General features: G+C 36.3%; 1 long non-coding RNA gene across 1 annotated transcript in view; it reads right to left on the reverse strand.

The window, feature by feature from the left end:
* The window catches only part of LOC140601523 (uncharacterized), a 602,967-nt gene that overhangs the window by 193,177 nt on the left and 385,107 nt on the right, over window positions 1-24,683 (reverse strand). The window contains exons 15-17 of the long non-coding RNA XR_012004538.1: window positions 24,458-24,545; window positions 21,597-21,650; window positions 622-732 (exon numbers count right to left, since the gene is read on the reverse strand). This is a non-coding gene — a long non-coding RNA (uncharacterized lncRNA). The remainder of the gene's footprint in view (window positions 1-621; window positions 733-21,596; window positions 21,651-24,457; window positions 24,546-24,683) is intronic.

Below are 24,683 nucleotides of genomic sequence, written 5' to 3' on the forward strand. Positions count from 1 at the left end.
TCTCTTTCCTCTGAGGCTAAGTGGCTCACATAAAGATGGAAACTGGCCTTTGCTTCAAAAGCCCAGCTCTCTACAAGAAATATGCTTATTCCACAAGGGACAAAGAAGTAATTAAGGAGAGAGAGAAGACTTTCATAGTAAATGCTAAGTGTCCACTCTTCTTTAATCTGGATGTCCTCTTATTGACCCTACTTGCCAATTATCCATCTGTGACCTTTCTATAGGTAAGAGGAGCTAACTAGAAATTTGACATATCTTCGAATCCTGTATCACTGGTAATCTTTGATTATGGTACTTCATTTCTCACTCATTAATCCGGTAGGAATCATTTCTATGATGCTAGACTGCTCCTTCCTTCCATACCCCTGGTAGCTCTCATCAATGTCTTCTGATGCTCTTCACCATTAGGTCAGGACAGAGGCATCCTCAGAAACTCCAACACAACACTGGCACTGGCTTTTAAAAAGAAATCTCTATGCCACTCTGATATTTTCCTTAGTGTTCTTGCCCTTTCTTGAGTAGAAAGGGTTTATAAGGACATCAACAAATGATAGGGATCTGATGGAATGAAGACCTCACCTCTGAGACCCATACGGGAAGCCACGGACCAGCAATGCTTACCTAACTAGCAGGGTTTGGTTAACAGGCTCCTTTATGACTTGTTCCAGGGCACTGGTCACCCCTCTCATTTACTTCTTTAAAGATAATAATAAACTGCAGTCTGGGTCCCATCTGTCAAGGAAAAAGCATGGCTGGATATAAAATAGGAAAAATTATAATAACCTAAGCAGATTCAAAATACACATAAAGCCATGTTGTCATACATTTGTTTAATCAGGAGAGTAACAAAAATGCTTTTGGAAGTCTGTAGTGTTCTGCGTTTTATAATAACATTACTGGAGAGTAGCATTTTTGCATTTGCGAAAATGTCTTGTCCTTCATTTTTATGTATCTCATTCATTAAAACTAAGGGTAAGTGTTATACAAATGCCCCATAAGTATGTCCATTGAATAATGTGTTTTTCTTTCACTCTAAGAAGAAGTACCAGCAATCTAGCCAGACAATTGGGCTAGCTGTGTCAGAATCACATGACCAGTCACAATCTAAAAATCAGTCAGATCCAACCATGTTGCTTCAGAAATAGCCTTTGTTTAGAGACAGAATATGGCAATTTGTTCCAGTCCAAAGTCAACTAAGAGAGACAATAAAAAGAACTCCTGCTGCTTTGGGAAAGTTATCTTTTTCAAGCGTTCTGCTGATGAATATGTATTTTTATACAGATTGCCCATGAACAGGGGGAATGGAGTAGACAGGTCAGCTCAGAGGGAGGGGCTTTCACTGTTTTATGTCAGTGAAGCACAGTGCAGGGCACAGTACAAGTTTATGTACCAAGGTCCCTGTCCTCCCTCAACAAGGGAGGCAGGCTTGAGCCCTTATATTCCTAATTGGGATATTTCTTGAATTCAATGGCATATATTTAGAAAAACATAAAAAAATAACTGGAAATGTATCAATGAAGTCTCTTACAAATGAGAAGTTTTTAAAAAGATTTATTTGAGAGAGAGAGAGTGCATGCATGAGCAGCAGGAGGAGCAGAAGGAGAGGGACAAGCAGATTCCATGCTGAGTTTGGAGCCTGAGGCCGGTCTCGAACTCAGGACCCTGAGATCAAGACCTGAGCCAAAATCAAGAGTCAAATGCTTAACAGACTGAGCCACCCAGGCATCTTACAATGAGAGTTTTAACATTTAAGGGAAAACAAAATCCAGAAAGTAACATCACTGAATACAACTTAATTGTACAGGCCATCAAAGGAAGATATGATTTCATTACAGATTGAATTCTTCAGTCAATTCCAACTGTGTTATTTACAGTCAGGCTTCATAAGATTAAATTGAGTTTTAGAGATCTTTATAAAGATAATATAGTCAAAGCTTGCTGACTTGAATGAAATTGTACTCATTTTTTTGACAGTGTAATTAATATAAAATTGAATTCTAATGATCTGTTAAAGCTATGGTTTCTTTTGACTTCCTAATTGTGATAGAATTATTTAGCAGAGCAAGACTACTGTCATCTTCTCTGTTATCTTTAAACAACAACAACAACAAAAGTATTCTTTCAATTTATTCATACCAGAGCTAGGCTAGAATACCAGCTAATTATTATTCACTCTATTGAAAAAAAAATCTTATTAGGTGGTTCACATGAAAGAAGAAAAAAAAAAACCTGCTAACCATTTATTTTCTAGAGGTTCATCCCTTGCTGATAACTGATCTTAACCAAAGGAATGCTTCTTTATAAAAGGGTCATAACTTGCCATATTATCTCCTTGACTGGCTTGCAGATGTCTCTTTCTGTTGTAGCAACTAAAATTCCTTCTGCTATGAGCCTTCTGATGCTGAATGGAAGCATTGTTTTCATATTGAATAAAATTCGGGCAGCCCCGATGGTCCAGCGGTTTGGCACCGCCTTTGGCCCAGGGTGTGATCCTGGAGACCTGGGATCGAGTCCCGCATCAGGCTCCCTGCATGAAGCCTGCTTCCCTCCGCCTGTGTCTCTGCCTCTCTCTGTGTCTGTCATAAATAAATATCTTTAAAAAAAAAAAAAGATGGAATAAAATTCTGGGTGGGATCTTAGAGCTTTTCCAAGGAGACTTAAGCTCTCCTGCCTCATAGAAGTTCAAAGCAAGTCTGATTTCCTGAGGTCAGTCCCACTTCTGAATACTCTGCCCCAACTACTTTGTTTTCAGACCTATTCTTATTGCTAGGGACTAGCCTTGCAAAAACGAGCTGCCTTTCAAAATTGGTGTGGGGATCATGAAGGATATACTCTTCATACTATCTTCATAGCTTTTCTGTAAATCTAAAATCATTCTAAAATAAAAAGATACTTTTTAAAAAGGCACTTTGATATCAACCAATGTATGGAAGTTATTTTGATCCCAGTACAAACAGACTATAAAATATAATAATTAATGGTAACTGGGGAAATATGAACATTGGCTAAATATTTGATTATATGAATTAACAATAACACTAATTATTAATAATTTAGGTGTCACAATTTTACCAAGGCTATGTTATTAAAGAATGTCTTTGACGTTTAGGATGCATATTGAAATAATTCAAGATACAATGATGTAATATAATATCTGGTAATTGCTTCAAGAAATCTGAGGATATGGAGAAGTAAGAAGAAAAAGATTGGCCATGTATTAATTCTTGTTGAAACAAGTGTTATATGCAGGTATTATTAGGAATTTTACACATATCTTGTTCAAGTTCCTAATTCTTCTAACATATAGACATACTAGAGCTGAAAAATCTAAGTGTCATAGTGATTATCTTTCTCTAAAACAAAACCACTTAGTAGTGGAACCAAGATTAGACTCCAGCTCTGTGGGTCTTTGAATACGGTGCTTCTTTCTTGAGAAAATAATTTGTAGGGAGAGTACTATATCAGAACCACAAGCTCCAGGCCATAGATGAGAGATACAAACCTTCCTGGATACTAAGAACTCACTCATAGGTAATACCTCTTTGCCACATCACACACTGCCTAAAACAAGGTGTGTCAGTTTGTGTTACCTCTCTGCAATAATGATGGCTTGCATGGCCCCAAACACATCAATTATATTATATTTAGTTCCTTTATTACCAAGTTGTTACCCTCAAAATGGTAAAGGACTGAAGACAGAGGTACATCATGAAGTCACTTGTTTTGCACATTCTCTGAAACCAATGTGTGATTAGAATAGGGAAGTAATAATGACAACAATGATGAGAGTAGCTACAGGACCATGTTCTACTGAGCTGACCACCCAGATGGAAGTACGGCAAGGGGCACACTCCCTGCATTGCATCCTCTAGGCAAAGCTAGAATTTATTGGAACTGGGGACAGATAAATCTCATAGTTTTAAGATAAAGCTTCAGAAAATTACCACATGGAAATATGTCAAGGGGGAAGTACTGACTGCATGGCACAAATCCTATGGTAAGTTTTGAAATGATCTTAAATTGATTCTTATGTTAATTATTATCTGGATGTACTTGTAGCTGGCACTGATTCAAGGATTCTACACAACTCACTCTATTTTGACATTAAATATCAATAGTGTTAGACATTAAATGTCAATAGTGTTAGAGATAATGAATGCCAAGGTACATATATCAAATAATTTTCATATTATTCTTTAATAATAATATTAAAAAGAATAGTCGAAAACCCTTATCTAATTCTTTTCCAGACACTGTGACTCAATGTGAGTGCCCTTAGTTTTACTATCACCCCTTAGAAACAAAATTATTGGCACCATTTTATAAACAAAGACAGTACACAGACGATAAAATTTTTTTGTGTAAGGTCAAGAAGGTATATCAGCCAAGATCATGACTTTTCCATGAGTTTTTTTTTTCTTTCCTGGTATTAAGGAACTGCTTCTACAGTTCCTGATATTGCTACTTTAAAAGATGACATTTACTTGGCAGAGATACCTCATCCTACTCTGCCATCTAAATGGCATAGAGGGCATCATCTAGCACAGCTGCACTCTCTGGGCAATGATGTGACAATCCCAGCACTGTACTATAGGTAGATGAGTGGCCCTTAAGAAAATTCACTTGGTCAAGTTTTACTGTCTCCGCTCTAGGATCAGAAGTCTTATCAGTTGTGGTTATAAGGAGAACTTTTGCCAAAAAGTTATCTATGGATGAGAGTAAGGAGAGCAGAGAGACAATCTGATATGCCCCTGAACAAGGCAAGTATTTCATCCATTTTTGTATAGGATTGGGCTAGGAATTATTTTAGCTTCTGAAACCAGTCGAGGCTTTTATAGGTGGCATACATATATATTTGTGTTCTGTGTGTGTAGGTGGGGAGATTAGCAGATTAGAGATGGCTGCCAATTCTCTGTCATTTCTCCCACCAAGAAATAGCCCCTATGTCACCTCCTCTTGATGAGTAGACTCTGTGACTGCTCTGATCAATGTAATACCCCACAAGTGATGCTCTCCTAGTTTCCAGGCTGAGGTCAGTTCTACTTCCTGTTTTCTGAAACAATTGCTCTGGGAGAAGCCCAACCACCATGTAAGAAGTCTAGAGACACATGAAGAGGCCTGAGAAGATGAGATGGGGAAAAAGACAGAGAAAGAGACCAAGGTGCCAGGCCTGTGAGTGATAAAGACCACTCAGCCAAGTTCTTCCAGAATTCCTAGACCCACAACATTGTGAGCAACATAAGATGATTGTTTTAGCAACTAGGTTTTGGGGTAATTTGCTTTGGAACAATAGAGGACTCAATATACTAAAAATCATCAGATCTGTTTCAAAAAGGTAGACTTTTCTATAATAATTATCAAACAAATCCAATCAAGGAAAAATAGGTTTAAAGGAAAGAGGTGAGCAACCTTTTTCAAAATGGAAACATCTCATTTGTTTTTATTCAGAAGACTAAAGAGTCTATGATGGGCATTTTTCAACATATTAGATTAGTAAAGTAAGGAATAAATCTCTCCTATAGGAAAAACAGATTATTTGCTTGAGAGACTTGGAAGAGAATTGGAACATAAGAGAAATTTCAGTTCTGGCAACAATTCAGATATACGAGTGAAAATAATAAATGTTTCAAAGATACAGAATATCTGTCCTCCAGGAGGCAAAAAAGAAAAAAAAAAGTAGGGCCCAGGGACACCTGGGTGGCTCAGTGGTTGAGTGTCTGCCTTTGGCTCAGGGCATGATCCCGGGGTGCCAGTATCAAATCCTGCATTGGACTCCCTGCATGAAGCCTGCTTCTCTTCTCCCTTTGCCTATGTCTCTGCCCCTCTGTGTGTGTGTGTCTCATGAATAAATAAATAAAATCTTTTTTAAAAAGTAGGACCCAAAAATGTACAGATTTTTTCCACATTCTTTGATATTTACCAAATGCCAATGTTAAGCTCACTTTGGCTAATGGCAGTGCACTGAACGCATGAATTTACTTTTGCTTCCTTTCGACAGCTCTATTAAAAAAAGAGTAAATTTTCCCAAATGTCATAATCCCACAATAAAAGGCAACAAAATAGGAAAGGAGACAAGACCAAAAAAAATTTGAAACCTGGAAAATAGAATCTGAAACAGATTTAGCAGACAGAAAGACAGACACATGCTCTACATTGGGGATTCCCCACAAAAAAAAATTGAAGGCACCAACTGTATTTGCAGCAGTGAATGAAGACAAGGCTGAAAACAGACTCTTCAAGATGTAGTTAGTCCTGTTCCTCTACATAATACCCTCTTTTCTACCATGTTATAAAACTACAAAGTTTATTCTTTACAGAAGTTACTATCTTAGGGCTGGGGGAGAGGTTGAAGGAGGGACACCATACTAACAACAGAGTGATAAGAGAACTTACACATACTTAGTCCTGAGACTCTGATCTAACTCCACTTCTTCACTCAGCTTTCAGATATGGCAGCTAGGTCTCTTCTCTCTAGACAAGAAACTGGAAGGTCCTTCTTCAGGGAATCTGACCAATTCCAGGAGAGTAACCTGAAGTTACTGACAGCAGAGACTCCTCAAAGAACAGCCCTTTCAAATCACACTAAAGCAAAGCTCAGAGTGGATACACACACAGATTTCCAATTATTTTCATGGTACCTACTCTTAATTCTGGGCAAACAAACCTAGGTTCCCCACGTTCAAACTACCTGAAAAAATTTCTAATATAAAAGGTAGAGAACAAATTAAACAAAATAAGCAACTTAAAAAAAAAAAAAAGAATATGCAGAGAAAACAGAAAAAGTTATACTGGTATCCTCAGAGAGATAAGAGAAGTAATTGCTTTCATGAATCAAGAACAGAAATTCTATTTTGAGAGAGAAATTAAGCAAAGGCATTCTCTTTAGATGAGATCAGGGAAGAAGAGTGGGGCAGAGAGAACCAGGGAGGCCTTGTTAAACTGGGTGATTAGGAATTCCAGAAACTGTAGATTAATGGCTGGGGGTAGCCAGATCCCATCCTCTACACCCTGCTACCCCACGGCAGGGCCAATGAAGGAACAATAGTTGTGTGCCAGGATAGGAAATGAAATGGAATCAAAGATGAAACCCAAAATAGGCAACATATTCCTACAAAGGGAGTAGATACTGCAGAACATGGAAACAATCTAAAAGGGAAGAGGACTCCACAGCCTCTGAGTGGGGGTGAGTGCAAAATAATACCTATTGAATCATTAAGAGATTAAAAGGGTTTTGTTATTATAAGTACTTGAGAATCTCAGAAATAACAGCAAATATCTTATAAAAACCCTTCTAGAAGGGAGAGAGCTGAGGGAGAAGTAAAACAGTAGCTAGGAAGGCAAACCAAATTGATGAGGGTGACGTAGAAGAGCCAGGATGTAAAGGTTTAGATTCTAGGAAGGATTCAAAGAGAGCAGATGGCAAAAACTGCTATAACAAGGTATCAGTACAACTTCTCAAGGTGAGCACATCATTTTTAAAAGCAAAGCCTGATGCACTCTGGGAAATCCCAAAGGACAGAAAACTGCAGAGCCAGAATTCTCTCTGATTCTGAAGTTCACAGAGGGCCATAACTTAACCATAGAGAAGGGAGCCCTGCAGCTTTCTCAGTAAGCACACGAAAGATTGCCTATTCACTCAAGATTGAATTAATCTCTTGACAGTTCAAAAGAAATAGTTCTCAAGAGATGGAAGTCCATTTGGGTAGGGACAATATTCGTGTGTGACACATTTACTAACAGATCCCTGACCGGTTGGATTATTAGAAGCTGTGCTGGCTTATATCAACATCACAAAGCATTCCTCACACCCATTTCACCATTACAAGTTATTCTGGTTTGATCTTGGGCCTTCTCTCAGTTTCCTCATCTGTAAGATGGGGACAATAGAACACTCATGGATATTCTGTGAAGATAAACATAAAACATTTAGAATAAGTCTGGCACATGGTAAGCATTCCATGTTTGCCCACATTGTCATGATCAATATTCTCCTATTACATAGTGATATAATCTACTTTGGGCCTTTGTCAACCTCAATGTGTAAAAAGATCAGAGTCATGTAATAAAGGAAAAGTATAAACCTGTAAACCCACGAGAAACCCAGGGGTAGGTTATGAACCTAAAAGAGACTGGGTTTTACCTCTGTTTCTCATTATCTGAAATAGCACCTGACACTCACACGAGAGTCAGTGAACCCATATTAAATGAGAAACTAAGAATTATCATTACTAGAGAAGCAATTCAAACCTCATGTCCGATAATTAATGTTCTAATACTGCCAGTTTCCTTATAATTATTACATACGGTAGGGAATAATTTTCGACATTACTTTTTTCTTTTCTGCACAAATAAGCTACAAACACATTTTCCTCATACAAAATTTAATGTGTTGTTTCAGAAAACTCTTAAATGTACATAATTACAATTTTAAAAATTAAAATTATGTTGTTCTTAATATTAGTATGCAAGATAGTACTTACTCTAAGGCTAAGGAAAATAATCATAGTTTAGGTAATTTAAAAAATGAAGCAATGAAAATTTTACAATTATATTCTCATTCAATACTATCTTTTTCTTTTGGGAGATAGAAAAATATGTATCTGCCAACAGCTCTCTTAAGTGAACAATATATGACATGAAAATAGAATGTGCTATTCTTCTGATTAGTGACCAAACATATTGCAATAGTTCATACTGTATCAAAGAAGATGTAAATCCACTAATGTCCATTCTCAGAGTAATATTATAAGTAACTGGTTCTGGCTGGATATTGACCAACAAGAAAGCACGTTAACTATCAAATATCTGACCCCCGTTTTTGTACAAATACATGTTTAATACCACCTTAAAGAAAAAGTGTATTTATATATTTTTTTAAAAGTGTATTTATAAAATGAGCAAGTATATTTGATGTTCTTTTCCTATAGCAAACAATAAATAAGTCTCCAAGCCTTTCAAAGTTTTGTGAAGAACTGCAAAATATTCAATTGTCCTTCTAGATCACCATCCCAAGGAAACTTAATGGGCTAGAGTGAGTCCTTAATCATTTGGAATAACAAAAAATACAGTGCTAGGATTAGAATGGCATAAAACATATGTTGTGTAGAAATGCAATATGTTCATTATTTCATTGATTTTATTTCCCTCATAGAAAAAATAAAACACTTTCCATAGGTCTCTGTCAGCTAGATTATTAATTTTTGTTTTAAATTCTGGGATAGTTTCCACTAGTCTTAAAAATGCTTGCCTTTGCCTCTGCATATTCCCTGGGAAGAGGGATAAGAATTTTTTTTTTCCTTATAGAACTTCCTTGACATTATACTTAGCAGAGGTGATTTTTCCTATCAAGTTCTTTGTTGTTCCTTCATCACATGCTTTCTTCAGATACTCTGTGTTTACATTTTTCCTTTTCAATTGTGTGGAGCCCAGTGGTATCACAGAGCTACAGGAAATCTTTCCATTGCTACCTCATTTTCAATTATTTTTATTTAATCTCAGAGTCAGAAAGTTTTCTCATTGAAAAACACTTCTCATTTTTAGTGGGAGCTGTTACAGACTGGTGAACACATTTAAATGTAGGTAATGCTGAGGAGGATTCCACTTCATTTTCTGTATTTCTTGCAGTAGTAATACATCTCAGGATTCCTTAGGTCTCCTCTGTTTATGATGTGATAGGAGAATACTTCAGGCTTTTTCTGCAGGATCCCCCCAACACCACCAATGGATTGGAGAAAAGAATTCAGCAGCAGGGGGCTCTACAGGCAAGGCCTCACATTATACAAGAGGGAACAGGAAATGCATACTGCATCCTATGAAATGCTGTCACCCACTTCCTCTGATTTCTGGTGTGAGAAATGCCAAAAGGTTTGACCTTGACTTTCTCCCACGATCTACATGGCAGAGTTAAGCATGGTTGGGCTGTCAGGGCACAAAGGTGGTAGAAAGATCAGCAGGAGGCTCCAAATGACTTCAAAGGGTCCTCAGTGCTAAAAGCGAGGCTAAGTCTGTTTCAAAATATAAGTCTAATTTGTAACCTCATTTAGATCTAGAAAGACCATTATCCATAAAGAGCAGTGCAACTTAAGAAATCAGGATTTTCTCTGTGCTGTTTTTCTGCTCTTTCAATGAAATGAAAGTATTCAATGAATAATTAACCTTGACTGGGCTTAAGCAAAAAGAAATAGGACATGCTGATGCTTCTGTTAACACCAGGTTCCCACTCCTCCTAACCAATAATCAGGGCTATTAACATTCTTTTGTGTGAAGGGTGGTGGTTTTACATTTATTGAGAAATATTAAAACTAGTAACTGAAAAATTAGGTGAAATTAGATGCCTAACCTAAGGACCATTCCAAGAATAGCTAACTGGAAAATAGGAACTACTCTAGATTAGAAAACAATAAAACTATAAGGAGAGAAATATTTTGAGTAAAGCTTGGAAAAGTATTTCAAGCTACAATTATCATAATGGACAGACACAAAGCAAGGGAAATAGATCAGATCCAGTCATCTTTCTAAAAGCCAAGATGGCTAATTTTTTTTAAGATTTATTTATTTATTTATTTATTTATTTATTTATTTATTTATTTATTTATTTTAGACAGAGAGAGAGAGAGAGAGAGAGAGAGAGAGGCAGAGACACAGGCAGAGGGAGAAGCAGGCTCCATGCCTGACGAGGGACTCGATTCCGGGACTCAAGCCAGGCGCCAAACCGCTGAGCCACCCAGGGATCCCCCAAGATGGCTAATTTAGTGCTGACATATGAGACACTTAGGAGGAATCAAGTTGCCATCAGATTTAGCTACAAAAACTGGGTTTGTTAGCTCTGCCATTTAGCACCTCTTGGGTTAATTTTTCTTTCCAATAAAGTGGAAATAATGGACATATCTTGCCAGAATTTTTGTGAAGATTTAAAAAATATTTTTAAAGCACCCTATGAATTGCACAAATATGCAGAGCCAGGAATACAGTGTTTACTGATAGGATAAATGACAAACACAAACCTTATATCTGTAGTTACTTGTAACCTGATGACAATCACAGGTAAAAGAGCATTAAATTATGTACTATTCATTATTACTTGTAGCCCAATGACAATCACAGGTAGAAAAACACTAAATTATGTACTACTCATATCTGTTTCTGGCTTAATTTCACATGTATAATGATTACCCTTTAGAAAAACCCAAGTTTTTAGATCATTCTTTCTGTTTTGTACTCTTTCCTGTACATACTACATCACATACCAAAGCAGAACAAGTGTGAATGCAAAACCAGTGTCTTGAAGTTCAACTCCAGATCTACCACCTTATATTTCTGTGATGTCAAGCCAAATAACTTCTTTGAAGTTGAAATTTTTCATCTGAGAAATATAACCATGTATACCTCACAAGGTTGTGAAGTTCTAACTTACGGCTTCTGTAAAGTACCCAGAAGAGTATTTGGCACAGCCATAGGTTCTTTAGTATCTATTTTTAAAATGATTTCCAGATCCCTTCACTGATCTTACACAGAATATTTCCAGGTATGAGTAGTTTGAGATAGAATGGATTTTTTTTTTTTTTTAGATTTTATTTATTTATTCTCTAGAAACACACAGAGAGAGAGATTGGCAGAGACACAGGTAGAGGGAAAAGCAGGCTCCATGCAGGGAGCCTGATATGGGACTGGATCCCAGGTCTCCAGGATCACACCCTGGGCTGAATTCAGGCTGCACTAAACCACTGAGCCACCCGGGCTGCTCTAAGATAGAGTGGATTCTAACCTCAAAGTATCCTCAGGCAAACTATCAGAGCCAACTCATTCCCTCCAAAATTGACTTTCAAGATCTTTCCTTCTTTAACAACTCTTCTGCTTACTTGTGATCAAAGAAATTATTACTCTGTCGCTCACAGTCCAGAGGAGCCAGAAAGAGAACTCCATTTAAAAGTCACATCTGAACCACTGTCCATTCCTCAACACATAGATTGCCTTTCTCAGCTGGATTCCATTCCATTCCTTCTATTAGCCATTGGTGACCATCCTATCACCCAGGAACACTCTCTTCATTATTGTCTCTTAGTTGCACTTTCAGTGCTCCCTTTCCCCTCTACACCTACAGAAAGCATATTGTTGAAGGTTAAAGTCAAGTTCTATCTGTTCCCATGAAGCCTTCTTGGTTACTTGGCCCCATGTTGACTCTTCTGACTCTGAATTCTTAACAGTGCTTATTTCCTGTACCAATAACTTTGTACTTCCCTCACATAATAATTTAACCATAATTATTCAGGGCAGAGTTGTAGATTTTATGCACTTTATCTTCTGAGATGGTCTAAAATTGTGCTGTGGATAGGATCCTCTATTTTCTGAGTCATATAAATGAATCAGACACAAAAACATATTTTATTGAAAACATCCCAAAGCACTGTAAGTTCAACAATGATAATTTTGTTCTCTGTGCCAATGCTCATATTTCATTATCCCAGGGAGACAAATTAATTACATTTCCTTTTTTTATTATGCATTTTTCCCCACTTAGCCACAAGGTGGTCTTTAGTTGCTTTGCTAGCCACTATGATGGTTATAAAAAACGTCAGCAAGTGCTGGCAGGAATCCACATGCTGAAGAGGCCAAAGGATCAGATATAGCTCCTTGCTGGCAATTGTACAAATACTCTTACCATCCACAATATTTATTCTGTTTTCTAAAACGAGATTTCTCTCATTCCCAAGACTGTAAATCTAACCATTATTTTCCCTAAAACAAAGTACCACTAAACAAGAAGGGAAAAAATGCAGTAATGAGAAGATGAAATGATAAGTGCATGAAATTTTCAGCATCATCTAGGTCAAGATACGGACAAATTCTAGAAGTGACAGAAGGCAGAGTCAGTATGTAATGGGTAAAAAAAATGTAGGCTTACACCTGACAATCACTGTCTTTTGGACAATTTTTGAAAATCATGGGCTCTTCCTAAATATATGAAACTATCATGAAGATGGTTTTGTCAAAATAGATTATTTCCCCCTCATAGGCAAAACCCTTTGTCACCATTGCACTGCCAGATTTCTTGGACTTCATTACCTGTCTATAAAAGGCAGAGCCATTACCTAGTTAGGGTAACGGGAACTACAAGAAGCCACACCAAGTTCTGTGTGTAGAAGTGGCTCTGTCTGTGAAGGTTCTCCCAAGTATCAGACATAGTAGTATCCAGATTATATTACACCAGCAGGGAAAAGAGTTTCTCTAACATAATCATTAAATATTTCTGATCTTTCCCACAACTTCTGCTCAGTCTCCAGTTACAAAAGGAATTACTCAGGCAAGTTTCATAAAAATGATATTGTTATTAAGAAAAGAGTTGAAGATTAAAGAAGTGTTAAATGGTAGAAAGATCCTAAGTCATTTCACCAGCATTTTTTGGCAAAGTGGGATGGATCATCCCTAAGAACTTCCTACATGATAGGACACAAAATTTAACAGCTCCATGTTTATATCCTGGAGTTGGGGGGAAGAGGGGAGTCCTTCTGACATTTGCTGAGTACCTGAAGAATTGTCACCCACTGCAATCTTCTAGATAAACATTCTAAAGAAAGAGCCTTCCCACAAAAAACAATTTCCTTAACCTCAAGCTACAGAGGAGTTTTACCTTTAGTTGCCTTATTTCAACTACAGAGAAAACTTGCAGTTTCTAGATTATTCCAGGGCTTCTGACTTGTCTGTCAATTCTCATAGCCAGTATTGCACTTCCACCTCCCACAGTCCAAATCAGGAGTGATAAGTTATTATGAAAGGCAACTTAGTGCTAGGGGGAGATGACAACCAGCTGTCCTCAATGCACAAACAACATGTAGTCCAAAGCCAAGCATTTGAAATTTTAAAATTACAAAATCTCTGGAATAAACAGTAAAGGAAGGCCTCAATTTATGTTCATAAGCTTCATTTCCAATAAGTTCAAAATTCTGAAAAGGTGAACAGATCTATAGAATGGACTTTTGTCATTTTGCTTAAGATACATGAAATATTTTAAATTATTGATTATAGGAACAAGAAGTTTCTTGATATATATCTCCCAAGTAAGCTTGTGAATAAGTGTTCTAAAAGCTATTTTTTTTTTCCCATGGGCAAAATTAGAGATGTCATTCAGCCAAAGATGTTAAGGGATTTGATGGTAATTCAGCCACAGAACTCCCTTTCACTGAACATATACTCTGAAACTGCATTTCTGAAAAGTGAGCCAGACAAGAAGATATTCATTCTCATCTGGGTATCTGTGATAATGATGACTATGCAGCAAAGAAAGTCTGGGAGATGCTTTGATGTCTGTGAGACAAGAAGAAGATTTGAAATAGATAAGAGGTAGGGGAAAAGCAGCTCAGTAATGATTTAAAATTAAGAGGAAACTGATGGTCATGTGGGAAGTTCTCAGCAGGGCCCAGGGAACAAGAATGTAAAAAATCTGCCCCTAAATCTGCTGCTTAAAACAGTTAATTTGTGGTTGTGATTACTATTAAATTATCATCATCCTGTTACCACTTTTATTATTTTTATTTATTTGAGAGAGAGAGAGAGCACAGAGGGAGAGTGAGAGAGACAAGCCAACTCCCCAATGAACAGAGAGCCAGATGTGGGACCCTATCCCAGGACCCTGAGATTAGGGCCAGAGCCACAGGCAGATGCTTAAGGGACTGAGTCATCCAAGTACCCCCATTACTACTACTTTTGAGGCAGGAATTTATGGTTTCTTTCTAGAAATAAGGTAGGAATTCTATCTGACATGTACCTCAGGTGATAACTTTGGCACCTGTATGTGTAGTTGGCTAGTCTGGGTGCACTATCTAAGTGCCACAGCAGTATACTAGGAAACACAGGTGTTCCCAGTCCTGATAGATTTCATATTAACTAGAGAAATAGAGCCCTTTCAGATTCTGGGTTTTTTGTTTGTTTTTTGTTTTTTACTTACATGGGAATTTTAACAAACAAGGAAGTAAATGTTAACAGAAGAAATGGTAGGGTAAAAAAATTCATCTGATAATGGGTCTATGAGCATTTCTAATTCCCTATTTGGGATATCAATTAGTCATGTTATTAAATGCCTATTTTTAGTGTGAATAGGTTTTTATACTCAAATATGTAAATTATATAGTCAAATACATAACAAACCTAGGCTAAACCTAGGGTTAAATTCAGCTCATCCTTTCTGGTCACTCTCACCAAAAGACACTCACTATGAGTTCCCTAGTTGGTGGGGCTTAGGAAGATTTTTAGAGATCTAAATAAGCATAGTGGAATTTTTCAATTTCACTTGCTCACAGCCAGATAGACACAATCATAAAATAATATGTAAGATACTAAATAGCACTGACAAAAATAGAAGGAAAAATATATACAGATGTTTACTTTAAGAAGTGAACAGTAAAAGAAATAATTCAGGTTTCCAACTAAGTAATCATCAAGAGAAAACTGCCATACCATTGAGATTTTACAAAGGACAACACAAAATGTGTTGAGAGATAATAATAGAAATTAAGCTATACGAAGCAAAGATATTCTTTAGAATGAAGGGAAAATAATGTGCTCCAATGGTCTTTAGGAACAATTCAAATAAAGCCCTGTGATTTGAGAAAAGAATAGAAAGAAAACAAGTAAAAGGCCTCAATTTTCTCCCAGTCCCTTTTTCCCATTTGGACAATATAGTTTGCATCATGGACCATCACAGTATCTATCCCTGTTTAAATAGGAGTGCTTGCAATAAAAAACAAAAACAAAAAAGGAGCATCCTAATCTCTTCATTTGCTAAATTATTTAAAATTATATCAGTTGATCAACTTTAATTTCACTTTCTCATTTTTTCAAGAATTTGATATCAAATATATTTGTATTTTAATGACAATCCCATTTGAAATATGCATAATTTAGCCAAGTAAAATTTTAAGTCCAGAATCAAATTTTATTTCTATAAAACAAGGGCCTTTATAGAGCTGTTGAAAGAGTCAGAGATAATATATGCTGCCAGACATGTTATACGTGTCTGATAATGGTTAGTTCCCACATATTACTCATGTGTGAACATTTTTTTATGAGAGTTCTAAACATATTGTCCTCAATATTCATCAGGTTCTTTTAAAGGTCTGAGGCAAAATAAAAATAGTTTTCAAAATGCTAAGTTACCTACCTTGCTATTCTAGGTCCTTAAAAATAGTTAATAGTTTGGTTTTGAGCACTATTATGTACAAATTTGTTTTAGGTCCTTAAAAATAGTTAATAGCTTGGTTTTGAGCACTATTATGTACAAATTTGTTTTAGGTCCTTAAAAATAGTTAATAGCTTGGTTTTGAGCACTATTATGTACAAATTTGTTTTGGGAAGCTCACAATATTTCTCACTCCAATCATATCATTTAAGACTAAAAGCATTGAAGATGAAAACAATATTTTTCAGGTAAATGTACAAGTTATAATCAATTTTTCAAGAAAAGGCAATGTTCATAGTAGGAGTAAGCACAAGTTAAAGTAATTTTGTAGAGCAAAAAAATAAAAAGAAAGTCAACTAATTTCAACAAATATTTACTAGGCAAAAAGGCAGCTAGAAGTTAGAAGTGTACATAAAGTGTTCTGCTATATATTTCAAGGAGGGACCCTTTCTTATCTGCCCTTGGGGCCAGTGCTAATCAACATTTGGTCAGCAGATAAGAAGCAGACATTATCATGTTTGTAGAGGTCACAAAACAAAAAACTCTTTGGAGAGTCTACAGAACTAAGAAGATCCAAGGTGAGAAGAAGTGTGTTATAAATTTCTGTGAATATGTGATTTCCTTCCCTGAACACCTGGTAAAATAGCATAGTCCACATACTTACATAGAAACAATCATGACGATTAAATGGAAGACTGAAAATACCAAGTGTTCTCTAAGACATAGAACAACTGGAAACCTCTTATATTGCTGGTAGGAACACAAATTAATAAAAACCATTGTGGAAAAAATGCTTTATAGTATATGTAAAACAACTCTAATCCTGCATATACATACCCAACAGAAATGAGTAGTTATAGCCACCAAAAGCATGTATAAGAACATTTATAGTAGCTTTATTTATAAGAGCACAAAATTGAAAGCAGCTCAAATGTTCATTAAAAGTCAGATGGACAAATAATGTGTATTTTTTTCATAGAATAGCATATTACACTGCAATGAAAAAGAACCAGTGATGGAAGTAGCATGGATATGGATATATCTAATAGACCAATGCAGTCAAAGAAGCCAAGTCTTAAAAAGTATATACCACATGATTCCATTTATATGGGAGTCAAAAACAAAGTGATCTATGGTAACAGAAGTCAAGACAGTATATCCTTAGAATACTCTTGGACAGAGGTTGACTGGGAAGGGGAATAAAGTATTTTTCTAGTGATAGAAATGCTATATATTGATCTGGGTGTTATTTGCAATAATATATGAATATGTTAAAAATATATACGAAAGCTTTGTGTATGTATGTATATGACTGTGGTAAAAAGGAATGGTAACTAGGAAAATTAGCTAATGAGTGATCAAATGTATATAAAAAAAATATCTAAATCCTATTGTGCCAATCAGCAATGACCAATATTTTAGTCCTTACATATTGTCTATTTGTGGTGTCCATTCCTCCCCAGATAGTCATCTTTTAAAGACATATGACTGAAATGTCATGCTATAACTGCGAGCCTAGCACAAAGCTGGACAGGCACACTTAGATGTTCAAATCATGTTCTTAATAATCACAACAATGCCCCCTGTCAATTACTATTCTATACCTAGCAAAATAATCAATCTTCCAAAACATCAACTCTATGAAGTATTGTTCTTTATTCCCAGTCTACATATGAGGAAACTGAGATTCAAAGATCTGTCCTGAATAGTAAGTGGAAGATCAGGAACTCAAATGCTGTATGCAAATCCCATGTCCTCTGCCACAGACACTTCATTGTCACAGTACATGGATAATAAAACATTTGCTTAAACTGCCCAGAAGGTCTAGAAAGCTGAGATTTTCATCATCATGGCTCTGTCCTGCATGATTCACTTTGGTGCTTCTGCCAAAATCAGAGGCCATCCATATCAAACAAAATGTCCACAGTTCTATAGGGAACATGTCTTGAGGCCTTACTAAGAGCCAGTGTCTATACTGTTTATAGAGTTGGTCCATAGTTCCACAACCTCCTAAGTGGTCTGCTATCACTTCCCAGGTTACCCTCATACTAAGTCAGTCAGCTGAATATGCTCAGGACTCTTCGTTATTCCCTTAGTGTCATATGTCATCTCCTTTCCAATTATTATTAAATTTATAACGCTAGGGATAGTTTTGACTTATCTAATGCCCCCTTATTCCAAACATTTCTTAATGACCTCTTGCTTTGAACATTTCTTAATCTACTCATAAAAATTCCAAATTTGATTTTTTTAATCACATATAGAAAGACAATTCAAGGTCTCTTAGATAGCCATTGACTATATTTGTACTATGACCCAAGTGTATTTGTGCTTTGATGACAGTGTGGTACCAATCCATGTCCAGAGAGAGAGAGAGAGAGAGAGAGAGCCTCTTTGGAAAAAATTCATGGTCTTATTTTACCAACTGTATTGCAGAACACTGTCAGCCTACAAGTTTTTGACAGTTCTGTATCCTTTTCTCACCTAATTCTACTTGACAGCCAAAAGTAGATGACATTTATAGAACATCAGCACATTTTTAGGTGGCATGGGCAGTTCTTTCCTATGATGATCTGTCAGATTTAATTCACAAATAGGTAGAATGCCCTTTAGTATTGGCAAATTCATATTCATCTTTCACTTTCCGAGGACAGTTTTAAAATGAGGTGTCTCATAGGAGCCTTTATATCCCATAAAGTGTCCTGGATTAAACCCTTCCTAGAAGGCTGAATCCAGTTGTGAGTGCCTTTAATTTGAGAAAAGAGAGATTAGCTCCCAATGGAGGTAAAATAAGGAAAGCCTTGAGTAATGCAATGAAAGCTTTTGGAGGAACATGGAAGTCACTACAGATCTACAAGAAACCTTTCTGGGTTTCAAATGGATTCCAAAATGTATTTTACCACCTTAAAACCATAGCTTCAGTTTGCTCATCTGCAAATGTATTCAACTGTGTGGCACAAAGACTGACAGTAATGCAAAATTAGATCTCTTTACCTGAGAGGAGTTTCCTCAACTTAGACCCAACATGTCTTCAATCCTTATGTTCCTGTGTTATTCTCTGCAGACAGAGAAGCCCAGGGGATAACTGATACAGCTTCTGATAGCAGCCATTTGTGAGCTGAACTATACAAACCATCTTATAAGAAGCTGTTCTGACTGAAATGCCATTTAGGGTCCTTGCTTTGTGTAGTTTATTTTTCTAACACTGGGACTAGACATGAACTACTCTATCACACAGAAAACCACATTTTTCTTTGAACTATGGAATTTAGGTGATTTTGTTTCTCAAAGAGATATTACAGAATCATTTTCCTCTGTAGATAATCTAAGTTCTCACTAAAATCTCAGAAGACTTTTTTCCCAGTCAGGAAACCTGATGGCAGTTCTAAATTCTCTGGTTTTACTGGTCTCAAATTCCCTAGAAGACGGTTTTCTTACTCTCTATGGTTACTGTCTGTGCCTTAATGAAAAAGGATGAAAGAGCTTACTGCAGATATTTATAAATATTCAAGTAGTAATTTGGGGGTTTGTTTTGTGACACTTTGTATCTAACTATGGAGTCCTAGCACTGCCACTTAGATGTATAACCTTAAAAAGATTAAGAGGCTCCCAATGCCCCATTTCTGTCTTTTGAGAAATGGACAAAACGTTAATAATAATAGTATCTATTTTATAGGATTGGATTATTAGATACTATTATTACTAACGTTTTGTCCATTTCTCAAAAGACAGAATGGCTGCCATTTAGCAAGCATTTAATAAATTCCAGCAACATATTTAACAAGAAATGCATTTAAAATACTTAGCAACTGGTTTTATTCATCTTAAGTGTTTAATATAGGGAATATCATGTAGTTTTGTTTTTCTTTACTTTGCTCCCAACACTAATAGACTCTTAACTTCAGAGGTATTGAAGATCTGACATACAGTAGACACCAAATAAGTTTTTAAGTTAATGATGTAAAAGAAGTGAAAGGACATTTTATTTCAGCTGTTCAAATGTAAAGGCTTTATGATGTCAATGGTTTAAAAAGACTTCTATACTTAATAGTAATGCACGCAATAGAAAATATCTGCCAGATAGCAAAAGGAACACTTCCCTCAGAAAGTGACAACTAAATAGAAAATTCATGGTTCTCAGCATTTTGTGAGATAGTGCTTAGAAAGTCTTCATTCCAGTAATTTCAGGACTACAAAACCTAGGTATTTTCAAACAAAATATGACAAAGCCTATGTATACTTTGTCAGTTCAAAGGTTAAGACAGCACAGCTGAATTAAAGAATGCACGTGAAGACATCCTATTCTGAAATACATTAACTCTATTGCCAACAAAGTGTTGTAGGTGAGCATTTTCATCAAGACTAACCAAAGGTATCATCATATGAAATTGTCTGATTTATATAAAATTGTTGATAATGATATATACCTATCATTTTCTTTTTAAATGACAGATGCTTGCAGTAAATCTCCTTAGAGTAGCAAACTTACTTTATTTTTTTCCACTGAACTTCAGATGAGACCTCAATTAATATTGTTTTATTCAATGGCCATTCTAACAACTAAAGTTGTGTTCAAAAGGTATACTCTGAAGGTCCTGTCCTCTCAATTCTAATTTTGAGTCTGTAGCTTTACTAGATATCAAGCTCTAGTAGTTTTATATAATTAAATCTATACTGATGAATAGAAAACCTAAAACAAAATGGTTTATAATGGGATATATATTTACCTGAATACTATATTACGTAAGAAAAAAGACAGTATTATCCTTCCTTAACTAATGCCTCCCACCATTATTCCCACTGGCATTCATTCCAGTCCAATATCCATTTTACGAGAGATTGATTTCAGTGGTATCATGATTTCAGTGGTATCATATATATTATCAATTGTTCTGACAACAGCTTTGTAATCCTATAGTCAACATTAGATCTCTTTCACATACTTACCAAATGCTTTCATGAGAATATTCACTATCTATAATGACAAAGCCTAAGTGATGATTTTGTCTTTGATCTCCTTTTATTGTATTTTTTCCCCTCTAAAGGGATTTGTGGAGCTTTTCTTCTCAAGATTTAATTAGTCCAGCTTTTCCTATTTGAGCTATCAGAATTTCTACTGGTAATAGTATTTCCTCCAAAAGATACAGGTCAGCCTCTTTTAGCATTATTCAGAGTGTACACATTTGTTTCAATTACATGTATGAGCTATGTATGTGACTTCACTGACATTTGGTCAGACAACGTGCACTACAGAAGCAAGACTTGCTGGTTGCCCTATGATCATATAATCTTTCATCTCCCTTACTACATGGCAAAAATAATTATCCATTTCTTAAAAGAACTTCTCTAATAGCAATTAATGGTATTTTCTGAGCATTTGCTAGTAGTGACTTTTTGTTAAACTAACTTGCTTTTATCTGCTTACCTTTCTTCCCACTGAATATAAACAAACCTCAAGGACAGTTACTGGCAGGCAAGTCTGTTTATCAGAAAAGGAAAGAAAAAATATTTTTAATCTTAATTCAATTCAATATGTATTTATTAGGCACCCATATCATGCCATGTGCTGAGCCAGGAATCAAGGAAAGAATTTGTTCCTTTCCTTAGGACATTTAGCAGGTGAGACTAGCATGTAAAAATGAAAACCCTGTAACATAATAAGTACTGAAATATAATCGTAAGAATCATTTTAGTATGAAAAACATGGGTTCTGAAAGGACTCACTCAGAACTCTATTGTCTGGGTTTGAATCCCAGCTCTAGTTCTTTTGACCTGTATGCCTTTGAGCAAGTAACTTAAACTCTTTGTGCCTCATATTTCTAACCTGTAAAATAAGGATAACACTGGTGTCTATCATGGTGTCATTATAAGTTAATAATTATACTAAATATAAATTGGTTAATATTTACAAGGTGCTTATTATAGTGTTTTGCACATACTGGAAGCTATCTAAATGCTTGCTGAACAAAATAATGGAGAGTTAACTGATGGTTGAGGGGCTGAGAGAAAAGCTGATCCTAGTAGGAGTTCAGGAAGAATACGTGAGAGACCTGGTATTATTTAATAGAGGTCTTTAAGGGCAGCCCCGGTGGCACAGCGGTTTAGCACCGCCTGCAGCCCAGGGCGTGATCTGGAGACCCTGGATCGAGTCCCATGTCAGGCTCTCTGCATGGAGCCTGCTTCTCCCTCTGCCTCTCTCTCTCTCTCTCTCCCTCTCTCTGCATCTCTATGAATAAATAAATAAAATCTTAAAAAAAAATAGAGGTCTTTAAGGATGAATCCAGTTTTCCAGAAGGAAAATAAGGAGAAAGCATAAATAATAACACATGGGTACGTCAAGTCCTTAGATTTAGTAAAGGGCTAGTATGATCCTACAAATGGAAGGTTTTTCTTCCATTAAAAAGAGTGACTATGGGGTGCCAGGGTGGCTCATTAGGTTAAGTGTCTGCCTTTAGCTCAGGTCATGATCCCAGGGTACTGGGATCCAGCCCCACATCCAGCTCCCTGCTCAGCAAGGAGTTTGCTTCTCCTTAATAGTGGTGGGAAAAGCAAACTCACCCTGCCTGCACTCACTTGCACTCTCTCTAATAAGTAAATAAAATCTAAAAAAAGAGAAAAAAAAGTGACTAGGAGGAATCTGGACAGGAGGCATGAAAACAAGTTATGAAGGAGCAAGTTATGCCTAGGCAATGGAGAGTTTCTAAACTTATGAGTCATATGATGAGAATGGCATTTTAGAAAAGTAATTTTGATTACAGAAATTGAATTGAAACAAGAGACTAAAAGTATGATCGTTAATTAAGAGACCACAGTCTGGGAGGGGATGGACCTCCTGTGCCAGAAAAACAAGACTTCTTTAATGGAGGAGGAGGAGCTAAACATGGCCCTCAACTCTTCGGAGACTGAGCCTTTCTTGTAATGAAATGTTCAATCTCCTCCTGGAGATAAATTAGCATACCCTATAAAATGCATAAGTAATTTTCTGTTAAATGCTAATAGTTTGGGATCCCTTCTGGAAAACTACTCATCTAGCTAATGGTCATTCAAGAATGATGACATTGAACCAAGTACTCTTTTTTTCTTGTATCTAGTCTAACTACCAATATCTGGTCATTCTTTTTTTCCTTTAGTTAAGATGTCCAAACTACGGGGATTCTGAACTAATCTTCTTAGGCTTCCTTCCATAGAGGAAGCTTGAAATAAAATTTGGCACATGCTGGTCATCTAATTAGCAGGAAAAAATTAAAGCACAAATTTGGAGTCAAACTATGCCATTGGTTGGGAAATTCTGAGCTGAAAGAACTTGTAGGATATCCAGGTAGAGGGTAGGAAAATTGGAGTGTACCCTATGTGGAAGACCTACCCCATGTATTTACTTATCTTCAATCTTAGCACAATCCTGCAATCAATATCATTCTCATTCTACAGATGTAAATACTGAAATACAGTTACAAAACTTGCCCAAAACTATTTTACTAGTAAGTTGCAGAGAGGATATTCAGATCCAGATCGTATTCCCCTTGATGTCAAGGTCTGTACAAACTCCACTCTGCCAAATTCACTCTGGTGTCCAGTGATTAGGAATCATTATATATTGTCTTAAATGTAGATGTCAACAATTTATGATGAAAATTATTCATGTCACTATTAAATATAATACTAAAAGATTTAGTCCATTCTCAAGTCAAATTTTAAAGTCTGAGCATATGGTGGGTATAGATCAAAATGATTAAGAACACAGCTTTAGCCTCAGGCAGACCCAGGCTTAAATCCTCGCCTTTAGAAAGCTTATTGGGCCTTAGTATCCTTATCTATAAAATGAAGAGTAATCTCTCCAAGTAGTAATCTGGAGTAATTTCACAAGAGTACTGTATTTAATCACAGGATATTTGCCAAAAATTTTTCACAGTATATGGCAAATAATAAATCAAGTAGCTCCTACCACTATTAAAATTACTTATAATGACTTGGCTCAGAAATATCTCTACAAGGACATATACACAGGATTACAGTGAAAATCAAAAGCAAATGACTTACAGCAAGTTAATTTAACTTCTGAACAGATGCCCAATAAATACCAGGTTAGTTTACATTTTCTCTCATTCCAACCCAAAATCTAGAGTTAGCCCATGAAACAATCAATTATGTTATACTGTGATGTTACTGAGGATCTACAGGTAAAAGATACACTCTGCCTTCAAGGTATTTATAGTCTAGTGGTACAGAGAACATAAATAAGGACTGTGGTAATGTGATGAGGCAGTTATTTGATTACTATCAGCTCACCTCTGCTGCAGAGTCATTCAGACTGGTCAGGTTAGTTATCAGTAGGTTGATGTAGAAATTCATTTTGAAGCAGGATTAACTTCTGAGTCTGAAACCCAGAATGAGATAGATATGAATCTCAGATTATCCTTCATGTTGACCCCAGGGTTAGGTCATTTTACTACAGATGTGGAGCATCTGCTCAGGACATGAATGTTAAGTTCAGTGGACTCTGGGTCAGGTCTAA

The sequence above is a fragment of the Canis lupus genome, chromosome 12 (genome assembly GCF_048164855.1).
Source record: "Canis lupus baileyi chromosome 12, mCanLup2.hap1, whole genome shotgun sequence".
In the NCBI taxonomy this organism is placed as follows: Eukaryota; Metazoa; Chordata; class Mammalia; order Carnivora; family Canidae; genus Canis; species Canis lupus.